This window comes from Seriola lalandi, unplaced genomic scaffold, assembly GCF_002814215.2.
Source record: "Seriola lalandi dorsalis isolate HSWRI2012SDOR001 ecotype SW California unplaced genomic scaffold, Sedor1 jcf7180002054415, whole genome shotgun sequence".
NCBI lineage: Eukaryota > Metazoa > Chordata > Actinopteri > Carangiformes > Carangidae > Seriola > Seriola lalandi.
In genome coordinates, this window is record NW_019524968.1 from 404,747 (window position 1) to 418,200 (window position 13,454).

The following is a 13,454-nucleotide window of genomic DNA, read 5'->3' on the forward strand; positions in this document are numbered from 1 at the left end:
GTGTGTACAGTCCCTTATAATAACGCATTACATCCCTGTGGACTGAGCCAGCAGAACTCACTGATGGCCAGGTATTCTCTGTAGTCTCGGCTACGCATTTCAACGCATTAGAAATGCACCGGTTATTTCACAGGGCCCCTCAGCTCCATATCCAGGTAGTTAAATACAGAGTACTTTCTGTCCATTTCCCAGGACAAAAAAACAATGTCTTTAAATTTAAGGTGCTCTGCCATCTGTATTAAATGTCTGTGGCAGCTCATATATATACAGTATACTACTGACCATGAGGGAGAGAAGGACAGCAGCATGTCGGTTCACTGAAATGAAGGGAGAGAGACAGAGAGACTCACACAAACACACAGGCTTCTGGGAAAAAACTCAGACAGTACATTCTCAATCAATTTCTCCATCCTCTCACTTGTACATACACAGTCTCACACACACACAAAACACACACACACACACACATCTAAGTAGGCCTGTTTTGAAGTGGGCGTCAAGTTGGCAGGTGCAAGTCATCCCTCATCCCTTGCCACGCTACGTCTCACCTTCACAGTCCGAGTGACAGCACTCTGGAAGCCACGACTCTCAGTGCGGCGCCTCCACGCCTCCGTGTGAACCATTAAAGACGTACACCAAGTTTTTTGGGAGAATGGCCCATTTGTCAAGATAAAGAGATTAAAACATAAACACAAAAATCACCCATGTTTCTGTGATGGATCTCTTATGTTAAATCCTTGTGTTACATTATAGTAATAAACTGACATAAGCTCTAATTAGGGAGTAAGAAGCTGAACTTCATTTATGACTCCATTTCACAAAAGGCCCATCCACACAGAGTGTTTCTGAAATAACTCGCCTGTTTCATGGTGCAGATACCCTTTTATTTTTATGAAATCATAACAATCCTCACAGAGTCCAAGACACACATCACTACAGGACACCCCTTTGCTTTTTAAAGCTCTGAGTCCATTTTTTTCTTTCTCTGGCACACAAAGTGAAGCGTAATCTCCACAGCCAGCTGTTCAAATCACACAGATCTCCAGCTGTTTATGTGTTATGAACTTATTAACAGTGTGTAAAATGGTTGATCAAGCCCTTAGCTCAGCTTCCTGCTTTCTGCTCTCACCATAGGTATATTATATATATATTATATAGGTATATTTAGTGTTATCTGTGGGTATCTTTCAAGTTTTCTTCTTGTATACTGCTCAAATTTTTGTCCAATAAATTTGTGAAAAAAAACTCTGCCTCTGAGGATGGAGGTGGCTAAAGTTACTGGCTGGACACTTCGGTAGCACTGTTGACATTTTGTTTTTGACTATGTATAGGATTATTATGTAATTACAGCCGATATAGAAAGTGTTTTTTGAGGAAATCGATGCGTCCATGTGTTACTTCACTTGTCAGTTGTCCGTCAATTTGTTGCAGGGTGTGTGTGTGTGTGTGTGTCTGTAATGCAACTGATACTATGTCGCCTAAGTGACAGATTCTACTCATAGGCACTTTAAACTGAAAACAAATCTGATGTATACATTAATTGACCATCACTGGAAACTATGTCAACAATGACTGTGTATAACGTCACAATATATATATATATATATATATATATATATATACACTGTATATGGGTATGTTTACACACATATATATGTGTATATATATATTAATATATTTCTTTTCATTAATTCATTTTCAATATAAAAGCATGATTTCTTTCAGGTCCCATGTGGAGAGCTCATAACATAGTCTAACTGTAGTGCACGCTAAACTGTTAGCATGGACCCTGGTATCACCTAACATACAGCACATACACTGTCAGCATGGAGCACTTGAGAAATCTACTTAGGCCACAAAGATGGTTTCACTTAGAAGACAGGTTGACCCTCCAACAACTTCTTTCTTTAAAGCTAAACAAACAAACCTGACCCGTAATCAGCGCTATCAGGTTTCAAACTCCCGTTTGCACCACACTGACACTGCAGCAATGCCTGAGGTGTGCCAGCAGGGAGACGGGCACAGACATACCACAGGGGTATGGAGACCTTGACCGGAGGAAAGCGTCTGAGGGGTAGGGCAGTTGGAAAGCTTTCCTCTACTCTCTCAGCGAGAGCATTGCCACATAGCAGCAGACGTGACACTGCACCGCCTCCAAGCTGCCGTATTTAACCGCACGCCGGCTCGGCAGCTGTTTATAACTCACTTTTAGCACAGAAACCATCATCACTCTTTGGAGATGAACCTTGATGAAGTTACACAGGGAGTGGGAGGTGTGTGTGGGTGCATGACTGTGTGTCATTTTTTTTTTTTTATTCTTTTATACAATATGTGATAATTAAAGTCCTCTAAACTTTGTCATGAATTCACTGGAGATGCTTTGGCTGCAAACTTTTGAATTTGATGGAATCTAAATGGGGTTTTGATCATTTTAAGATTCTACTTATTTAGAAATGGTTGTGATTATATGAATAACTAATGTATCTATGGAGACTCAGTGGGAATAATGCGCTCTTACACTGTCACGCTGTGACTTGCTCAGGCTCAAAGCTGTAGAGGAAATATTTGCAGTGATATTCTTGCTTAAAACTGTACACCTTTCTGCCAACACATAAAAAAAGACCATCTCTGTCTCAGTCTGTGATAATCACAGTGGCATGTGCCAGTGGCATTTATTGATAATAGCAGGAAATACATTGAATTTAATTGTATAAACTCTGACAACCATCTCTGTCTAAATGATGGTTGTCATCACTCTGAATATGAGTTTTAATTTCTTTTTTCTCAATGCTGAAAATAGCTCATTATGTTTGTGTTTTACAGGCTTTTGGCACAGGTTAGTGAAAGGTGTCACTGCCAAAAATGCTGCAAGACCAAAAAAAAACTGCAACTGAAACATTTGGCGTCAAAGAAGTTGTTCTTGTTATTTAGTAGAGGAGAATAAGCAAGAATCCGAGCTCCAAATCCGAGATGCTGCTGGCTGCTTTTAACTCTGTCTCTGGTGAGTGATAATTCTGCAGTATGACCAAACTATACATGTATAATCTGTCTGGGTGATTTACAAAGAAGTGTTTTAAGAAGCACAAAAAAAGAAAAAAAACAGTTTAATTACAAAGTATTTTCAATCAAGGTGGTTGCAAGTTTCCTCAAGTTAAGTATAAAACTTTTTAAAGCCTTTGAAATGAAGCTGTGGACACACACACACCATAAAATCCACATCACTACTGATTTCTCGCCAGAGCAGCAAGAACACCACGTTTCACCAGGGTTCATATTTCCTCTATTTATATACATTACTTTTCACGGGTGTTTAATAAAGACACTGTGACAATTTTAATTGGGTCTTAAAATTTGAAGTTATTGCATTTTCCAAAAAAATCCCTATGTCTTTATAGGCAGTTCAGACTGACTCCAGGCAAGGTATCACAACTGGATGGGGTCCTGATTGGCTCCCCTCATTAAAAGCAAACTGAAATGTTTCCAAACAGGGTAGCAGAAAAACTGGCAACTCATTCAACAGCAGGTTTACCTAATCTGAATTGGAGGAGCTGCTGTTGTCATTGTCAGTCCATATTAGGACCAGTTTGCTTATCAACCCCTGACTGAACTTCATTTACTGTGTTTCGAATAGAAAATAAAAGAATACAATAGAATAAATGTTTCTCAGCTGGAGTAACAGCACTTTACATTTGAAATCTGAAAATATGATTATGGAACCTTTGAGGGCAACCTCCTACAGTACAAACCTAATATGTTAAAAAAGTGCTGCAAAAATTCAAAAGAACGTTCGGCCTATTATATCAGCTGCAGACGACCACGACCTGCTTACTTGTGAAATCTCAACTGAACTGATGCACATCTGTCATTTGGATTGGATGAGATCTATGCAGCAGACAGCTGCCAAAGTCAAGTAGCATACTGGTCTGTCTCTCACAATAGCCTCCATTATGCTCTTATGTCTTCTGCATATAAACTACTGTCTGCACCATACCCAAAATCAAACGTAGAATACATTACAAGGTACATTTCTTTACAAAAACAGACCAAGGAAGTGAAGATACATGCAAACACACACACACAAATTTAGAGATGAATATTTGTTGAGACACTGGAGTGATATTAAAAGCTCCTTTTTTCTTGCATTTTTCTCACTTTTCAGGAACGTCTTGAACAATACAATCTTTGAGAGAGCAAACCTCTTATCGTGGCACATATCCTAACATGCTAATTACCCCACACACAGTTTGAGTTCATTTATTATGCATGAAATAATCTAATATGATGACTGTGATAATTATGCGCACATAGATAAGATAAAAGAGTAGTAACCAATTATGGCGCGGGAGTTGGGAAAAGTAATTATTCTTTGTAGTGGAAAGAAGTCTTGGTTTGGAAAAGGGGGCTCAGTCTGCTTTTTTTCCACTCAGTTCACAGTGCTGCAATTAACATGTGGAATCATGTCTGCACTCCCTGATAATGTTGAAGGAATATTTTCTTGATTAAGCATACAGTAACACAGACACTGGGCCTTGTTGTTTTAAGGCTTTAAGGATGTGGAAGCATTTCACTGAGTGGTTAACTGTAAAAATAAATCAGTAGCAGTATAGAACCTGCTTAGTTTATAAATTGCTTTCTGCATAGATTCATTTACAGCAACGTGTCTGTTATGATAATTGTGCATGCTCGCTTCCCTGAGCCTCTTCACACACTCCAGAAATCTGACATGTTTACATTACGACTTGAAAGGCAACACGACTCGATGCCTCGGGTCTCGTCGGCAGCAGCAAATCAGAAAGGACACTAAAAACGAAGGAGTGGTGCTTAAAGCCGAGCGTTCGCAAATCAGACGTGTGTCGCGGAGTCATTAAATATTACCACTTCTAAAAATCAGAGCTGGCGTGCGGTTAGCCCACGCCACTGTACAAACATACTTAACACAGCACAGCTTTCTTTGACAAATTATGTGCCTGCCACTGCAAATCACAGGAAACAGAGACTTGCACAGTAATTTAATTTTTCTGTGACTGGTTTGGCTTGAATTTTTGTTGTAAATCAAACTTTTATGTGATGGAATGTGGCAGCCTGGAAACAGAGTTTAACAGGGCTTAATATGTCCACATGCATTTTGCTCATAGGGAACGGAGAGAACTGTGTCACAGCCTTCTCTTGGACACTTTGGATAAGATGCAAACTTTATGAATGAGTCATTGCTGCAGAAAACAGTAAAAGTACAGAGGAAAGAAAATGTAACAGAATTAATAAACAGAGCAAATGAAGGTTATATAAGCACATGAAAAAATACTCATGCTGAATTTGTACAATATAAACAGACATTAACTGAAGAAGAATTGTCTTGGTGACCTCTAACTAAAACCACATTTAAGTGACTCAGGAGTGCACACGTCATCTTCACACTCATCCGGAAACCTCTGTCACCCATTACCCAGTCCAAGTCTCCCTTGGACTGCTGTAGTTGACTCATGATTACTTGCAGACTCTAAGCTTTAGGCCAAACATGATACTGTGAGACCAGACTTCTCCAGAAAACAGCTCTCACAAACAATACCAAATCACTTTTAACAGGAGTGCCAGATTCACATTCACACCAAACATCAGCACTAAATGGGGGGGGTGCAGTTGATCCAGCAGTCGTCTCAAAACAGGAAAGAGAAAAATGCTGAATATAAAAGCAAAGAAAGAGACTCTCGGCTCTATGTGTGCTCTGTAGCTTTAAACTGGAGGTTAATGTCAGTGGCACTCATGTTTCCTTACACTCTCAGCAAAGTCATAATGTTCTGAATGTAATGAAGTGAGGAAAGGAGAAAGCAAGGACGATGAATACAGCCAAGACAGCAATCGCTGCATTCCATGTGGTTTGTTCGGACAGCTGATGTTCGCAGTAATCAAGCTACTGTATGATTCTGTCTAAATGACTTTTTTCACAGACGTGTTCGGATATTAAGCAACGTCCCTCACATCACTTGCAAAAACACAAAAGAAATGCATTCACCGAGCTAATTAATTCTTCTTGTAAAACTCTGTTTAAACTGTAGTATGCTGCATTAGGTTATACACGATACATTCCCTGGCTTTAAAACAAGTAACCATGAAAGACATCGAGGTTTTAAGGCTGTTTTAAAGTAAAACAACAGGACAGATGAACTGACTTTGAAATGCATTGGATCATCAAAGCATTAAAGTAAATGTAACTGAAATGCAGTGGGTGTGTCTGGTGTATTATAGACTAGCACTTTGCTTAAGAGGTGTTAAATATATGTGTATCTATAATACACTGTGGTACCATGTGTGATACATCTTAAATGAATTGAAAGTGTGAAACTAGCACACAAGCAGTACATTTTTACATGACAATCACACTGTCCCGACAACAATATAGAGAACAAATGGAATGATATAGAGTGTAATGTGTTTCCAACCCTCAGCCCATTTATATGTACACCATTTGTTTTGCCAGTCATGTTTTGGGGAAAACACCATGTCTGCCATGTTTGTCTGGGCAATATGCAAAATTTAATATCACGATACAGTCCAGCAATATTATCGGCTACCTTGTCACACGCCAAGGTACAATGTACAGTAAGCAAAGCAGTGAGATGAGGGTTGGACTCAGTAGCAGGGCAGACTGTGCAAAACTGCAAAAAAAACAAAAAAAAGGTTTTTTTTTCGATATAATGAGAAATATCGCATATGTCGGGAAATATGATATTCAATATTATCGAATATCAGCCCAAGCCAAGACAGTACATACACAATGTAGAACACCATGGGACTAAATCCTGAGTCCCGCGTGTGGTTAAGTTTAAGCAACAAAAGCACTTTGGCTAAAATTAGGGAAAACGGTTTTGGTTTCAGGTTACTGTTACTAACTATTTTGATGTTTAGCCAAGGACCACCATCTTTCTCTAACTTTAACCAAGTGATGTGAATGCCCAAACGCAACCATTAAAAAATGTTCAGTCATGCTTTATTTGCAATGAGGAGATTGAGGAGATACTTTATTGCAAAAGAGGATACTGTAGAAAACCAATTAAATAAGCTATCAAATAATGTTTTGCCAATATATTTAATAAGAACATTTTGCAACTTAGCAGATATAGTCATTAAAAATGTTTCCTTATTAGCTTGATTGGGTGGCATTACATTAGTCTCAACATGTTTTTGCTCTCAGTAGTATCAGTAGTATACTGTATGAGCACAATTTCTAGGAGACAGGATTGTTGTGTCTGGTCACTGTACACTTCCTGTTCCAAAATGTGTCTTTTGTTATTTTGTATTGTACCATATTATGTAGCATTAGCGGCATTTTAATTTAAAAGCTAGTGGCTAAACAGTTAAACTCCGCAGTAACATGGGATTTTGTATTACAGTAGCAGAGGCATGGAGATGCTTTGGGCGCTGATATGAACTGATATGAATCCGGCAATGAGACATCCAGAACGCCAAAAACCTTAATGAAATATTACACAGGAATAAAGCAGTGTAGACCTCCTTTAATATTTTAAGAGTGACAAGTCTTGTGAAACACCATAAAAGATGTAGCCTTCCCCAGGAAAATGAAATGCACTATGACTGAAGCCTGTGCTGCCATAAAATCATGGCACTTTTATAGCAGGGGACAGGACTACATAAAGGAAGTCATTTGCAGCTAATAAGAGCGATCACTGAAATGCATTAGGGCAAATTATTCTGTCCTTGCCACTGTGCAATGCTTTTACTAAAGTCTGTTGATAAGCTGCTGTTTCACCTAAGAGCTTATACACTAAAGTGTTTCATCAGTTATCTGCAAAGACCACTTGGAGATTAACAACAAGGTATACAAATGGATTTGAAGAGAAAGCCACTTTTGTTGAAGTCTAATGTCAAAATAAAGGAGCAGCTATAGACTGAGTGAAAATATTGTCCTTCAGATCAATGGTGTCCTGGAGAGCAATAGGCTGAAACATTCAGATGAGATGTGAGTGGCAGAACACACAACAGCTCGTCACACTTGAATATCTTTGGAAAGGATTCTGAAAAATGGAACTGTGCTCAAGTAAATAGCCTTTGGAGGTCACAACTTCAGCGCTGTTGCATTTCTACTCAGAGTGTAGCCGACTTCAGTAGACCGCTCTGCCAATAATCACAGTGGGCTGATTTCAATCAACCACTATTTTAAAGAGGCACATTTTTTATCTCTATTGCACACTTTTCACATGTTGTCTTGTGTCTTGGGCCCCCAACCTGTCTCCTGCACTAGCTCCTCTGTGTATTAATACAGTACCCAAGAGTGAAGAAACAGCAACATCAGGAGGTAGCCTAATCAGGGAAGTAAAAAGCACTTCACAGTGCTGTTATAAGTTAGCTCAGTGTTCACAAAAATAGCTTCCGTTGATGTGTACTTGGTGTTAAAACTTTGTAATAAGAGTAACTCTGACTCACAGGAGGAGGAACAACAGCTTTCCTGCTGGCAACAGTACTGCAGTGCTGCAAAACAGCTGGTACTGTACCTGCAGTAGCTACAGACACACTGAAGTCTAAGTAAGAAAAACATACTTATTTTACAATGGCAGTTTTGCAAGGTGCCAATCTGCGAGCTGTAAACATTTCTATTTGGAAAGACAGATCTGCTGTCACTTTCATGATCAGCGTATTAATGCATGGTGTAAAGTTGGTGCTATTAGAATGGAAAAAGCAGCACTGATGACATTTCACTCTTAACTAAGTTTTAAAGAGTATTTCACTGTGGGAGATTTTCAATAGCTGTGACACCAGTTTGGCCCATGCATTTATTCGTTTTCAAAGGAAGCACAAATATGCAGCCACACAGTGCTTGGTGGGATTTTCTCTGCTATGATCTGCTGTTGAATTCAAATCAAATATTTTGAACCTCACCCAGCTCAGCTGTTAGCAGGACTCTCAAATATAATAAATTCAGGATTTACTGGCAGGCTTCATATTTCTCTGTGTGAAGCTCTACTCATTTATTAGGATTATCTACATTCCACCAGAGATAAGAACCAAAGGCACAATGAGGTTTAGAGTCTTGTTAAAGGTCTGTAAATGCAGAATATATAATAAGATGCTGCTAATTTGATTTTGTGCTTGATCCTTGAATAATAACCACCAGTGTCTAAAAATAATGTTTTAATAGTTTTTAGTGCAAAAATAATGGCATCAAAAGCAATTTATACTAACAATATGAATACTGAAGACATAAGAGAATAGAAATAGCCTACTTCTTACATATCTTTGAAATGCATTTCACCCACAGCAAACACTGTATCTGTGTGTGCATCCTGCTGGTGAAAAGGCGTATTTGATTCCTTTATTCTATGCCATGACTTCAACTTAGTTTATGGAATGTTTCCCTGCTGGGTTTTCATTTCCTCTGTCTGAAAAAAAGGAAGGCAATCAGAGTACTGATGCTAAAATCATTACCTAATGACTAAAGCCTTTGTATGACTTCCTCCATGCTGCGACATTCATTGTTCAACCACACATCTCATTTAATTGTGTGGAGAGGAGCATCTCTGAAAGTTTGTTTGAGGACTGTCTGCAGGGCAGGTCTGCAGAAGTCCAATCAATCACTAAGTCACATCCAGAGAGATAATATGGATTTTTCTAACATTGAGGTATTCCTTTTGTCAACAGAGGATGCTCTGATGCTATCAGCAAAAACAAGCTGCTGTTGTGTAGTAAAGCAGCACAACATGTGATTCGTCACAAACTACATGTATTTTGAAAGTAGCATATGCTTATTAAGAATGCTCTGATAGAACTTACATTGTTATACATATCTATAGAGTCACCTTTCCTGTACAAACTGTGAATGTGTAAACATCAAAGGGATCTCTGCGCTGTGGCAAAACACTTTTTGAGTATTTCTATTAAATTTTGATTAAAGGCAAATTGTAGTTTTGTTAGTCTTGTTTCTATTTCAAACAAAGGAAATGTATTTTAATGTCACCCCTTGTTGCCCCAGCAATAATGCTGACAATGTTAAATTACTGTCTGACTGCAGTTTTCAAACTTGTTAACCATACCCTATGCAACATTGTATTTTCATGACATCTCTATGTCCTTCCAGAAACAAAGCTTTGTGATGTTGACAGTATGGAGGATCATTAAATTTGCCTGCTCCTCCTCTTGGAGCATAAATCAAGCCAATCCATCTCCCTCTGACCCAGCTCCCTGGTGGCTTACTTAGAGCCATGCCAATGCAGCACTGGCTGTGGAATGAGCAAGGGTAAGCATGCAAGGGCTGTCCTTAAGCTGAGCTGTCTGACGGTATAAACAGGCCTCTGCCTCATCTTGAGAGCAATAGGGATCAAGTGGGCTTAGTGGGCATGACCTGTGAGGACCCAGACAGGGCTGAAAAATGCAACACAAGACAATTGTCTTAAGGATTGCTGCACTATTGAACAGGAGAAAACTAGCAAACATCACATTGCTCACGGGCCCGGAACAGGACCTAGATGCACTCCGCTAAGGATTCCCAGCAGATTAAAGCTTTATGAATAATTCTGATCTTCCTCGCTCTTCTTCCAGCTTTATTTAAGAAAATCAGGCCTTCAAAAACAATTAGACATAACACAATCTGATCACTAAAAAGTGAAATCCTGCAATGTAAGGCCTATTAGTCTTACAGGGCCCTCACGAAAATCTTAGATCTTCTCAAAAAAGGATGTATTGGTGTCTGCGGCCCCATGCAGGGTGGAATTAGAGGCAAAGGCGAAGGAAATGACAAGACATTTGCACGTGGTTTAATTTCCTCAATTGCTTTATGGTCATACATAAATGCTTAAATTGGTTTGTAACATATGCTCTCTTCGCTCTGTTTACTTCTTTCATTTAGTGTGACTGAATCACTTTATTAGTGATTATCCCCCCAAAAGCCGCTGGAATGCACAGCATCACACCTCATCGTGTAATTTACCCATATAGTAGGAATGGGAATATGCAAATAGTGTGTCAGAGTATTTTGCAGCACCAAATATGCCCCCAGGCTGCTTGTCCAATGACACAAATCATCAATTAAGATCTCAGCAGGGTTTGGGGATAAACTAAATTGGCATTATCCCTATCTGACAATATGTAGAGCCATGTGGGGTACAGCACAACAAAGAACAAACATCACTGAGGGTGATTTGGTGGTGATGCGTTTCAACTCATGTGTTTATGTGTGTGTGTGTGTGTGTGCGTGTGTGTGTGTGTGTGTGTGTGTGTGTGTGGGTGTGTGTGTATGTGCACAGTCAAAACTAATTCCCAGCTGAATCATCCACTTTGAGACAATGACATAGGTACACCATCATTTGAATAGTGTTAAAGGTAACAGACCCTCTTTTGGTCTTTCAACAGCGACTCGACTCAACAGCTACAACAACAACAACAACAGTGTCTTTCAAAGCATTTACTTTCACAGGGGGCGCGAGTTTGGCTCCTCATGGGATTTTCACGCTCAGCACTCTGCACCTGCCGAATGTGTTTGATGGAGGGAAATAAAGTGGTCTAAATCGCCATTGTGATTTCTCAGGGAAGCAGATGATTAGTAAACAAATGGTTCAGGCATATTTAATTAAGCTAATGTACTCACAGATATTCCCAGTACTCAGAGTATAGTCACTTACTGTGAGGGACCTTGACTTTGAAATATACGATTGTAGCATTTTGCAACTGACAGATGACAACAAACTGTGACACAAAAGTAAAATTGATTTTATATTTCCTGAACTTTTTTCTTAAATGTACATCTGTTTGCCAAATCTGGGCATGTATTGGTTCAGCTATGTGATATCTGATGGGCTCAGATCATAGCTGATGACGGCTGAATGGATGAGTGGACTTGGTGTAGCTCAAAGAACGACCAAAACACAGCAAACAACCTGCAAATCTGTGCATTTTTAATTGCGAGATCATTAAATTCAAATCAAACAGGGCCCCAAGTGTTCAAGGCAAGCTGCTACCTGACAGACACTGACGACATTTCATGCCAGTCAAAAGTCTCCTATGAGTGAAATAGTCATTTGGGCAATTGTGGTATAAACCGGTGAGCTGAAAAAAGAAAGTGGTGAGTGGCACACAAAGAAGGCCAGTGTTCGGTCTAGAGGGGTTTTGCAGGGCAGGGTAGGCTGAGCGTAAACATTAGACCTCACTAAGATGCAGATAGTTTTAGCAAAACACATTTCAATTAAAGATGGAGGAGAATTCATAAAGAAATGCGGACAGGATTAAACTCCCTGTTTGACCTTTTAAAACAGTGACAAAGGAGGGAAATACCTCTGTTGCTTTGTATGAGTCTGGAATAAAGGCAAGGCATTAGTTGTTTAGCTTTGAAAAAAACTGCTGTTCAGAAAATGGAGAAGTTATACATGTAAATTGACTGCATATTTTTTTGTTTAAATTTAAACTATCAATGAAAAACTAAATTTCCAGCTAAAGCTGTTTTTCCCTTTTCAGTTTGACGTTAATATGTTGGGATTATTTGTTTATTTTGTTACAAACACACACACACACACACACACACACACACACACACAGACACAACAGTCTAGAATAAAATTTATTATGAACAAAGCAAAATGTTGAATTAACTTGGGTCAACACTGAGTGTAAGTTATTTTACACTGAAAATCTAAAACTTAACCAGTCCATTTTTTTTACTCCAATTGGTTAAAACACAACACGTAACTTCAACATTAAGAAAATCGCAATAGCAGCGAAAAGACAACACAACACGGTGTTTACACGGAAGATTCAACACAATCATATTGATTGTTAATTTATAAATCATCTAACCGCGATGGGGCATTCCGCTGCTAACTGACAAAGCCGCAGAAATAAAACGCCAGCTCCCCGCAGCTCTGCGCTCATTCTGTCCAGTCCACTCACTATTATTATTAGTCTCTAAATTGCAACCTTTTTGCACAAAAGCATCCGCCGCGAGATTCAATACATCCTAGATACCTGCATCACAAACCGACATTTTTTTAATCCAAACGCCGCATCAAGCAAAAGAAAAAAAATCCACTGGTCTTTCAGTCCAGCACAAAAATGCATCTCCTCTCCTTTCCCTCTCTCTTTTTTCTCCCCCTCCTCTACTTCCCCTTCCCTCCCTCCCTCTCTCTCTCTTTCTCTCTCCCTCTCTCTCTCTCTCTCTCTCTCTCTCCCTCCCTCACTCTCTCTCTTTCCCTCCCTCTCTCCCTCTCTCTCTCTCTCTCCCTCACTCTGGCCCGGCTGGCTGTCTGACTGTATGAATAATGTCCTGCTTTTTGTAATGAAGGGGGGGGAAGGGGAAAAAAGGACGCTGAAGTGGAAAAGCCCTGCTCCCATGCACTGACATTGAAAATGAATGACAGCTTACCTGCATGCCAATCTTCATCAGACTGACACTGGGCTGACAGCACAGCCTATACTCCTCCACACAGCCGGTGACGTCAGCCATGCCAGGCCCCTCC

General features: G+C 39.6%; 1 protein-coding gene across 1 annotated transcript in view; it reads right to left on the reverse strand.

Moving 5' to 3' along the window:
• The window catches only part of LOC111657837 (pbx/knotted 1 homeobox 2), an 86,899-nt gene extending 73,445 nt beyond the window's left edge, over positions 1–13,454 (reverse strand). Inside the window, exon 1 of the mRNA XM_023410159.2 lies at positions 13,361–13,454. The gene's annotated coding sequence lies outside the window, so the exon portion shown is untranslated. The remainder of the gene's footprint in view (positions 1–13,360) is intronic.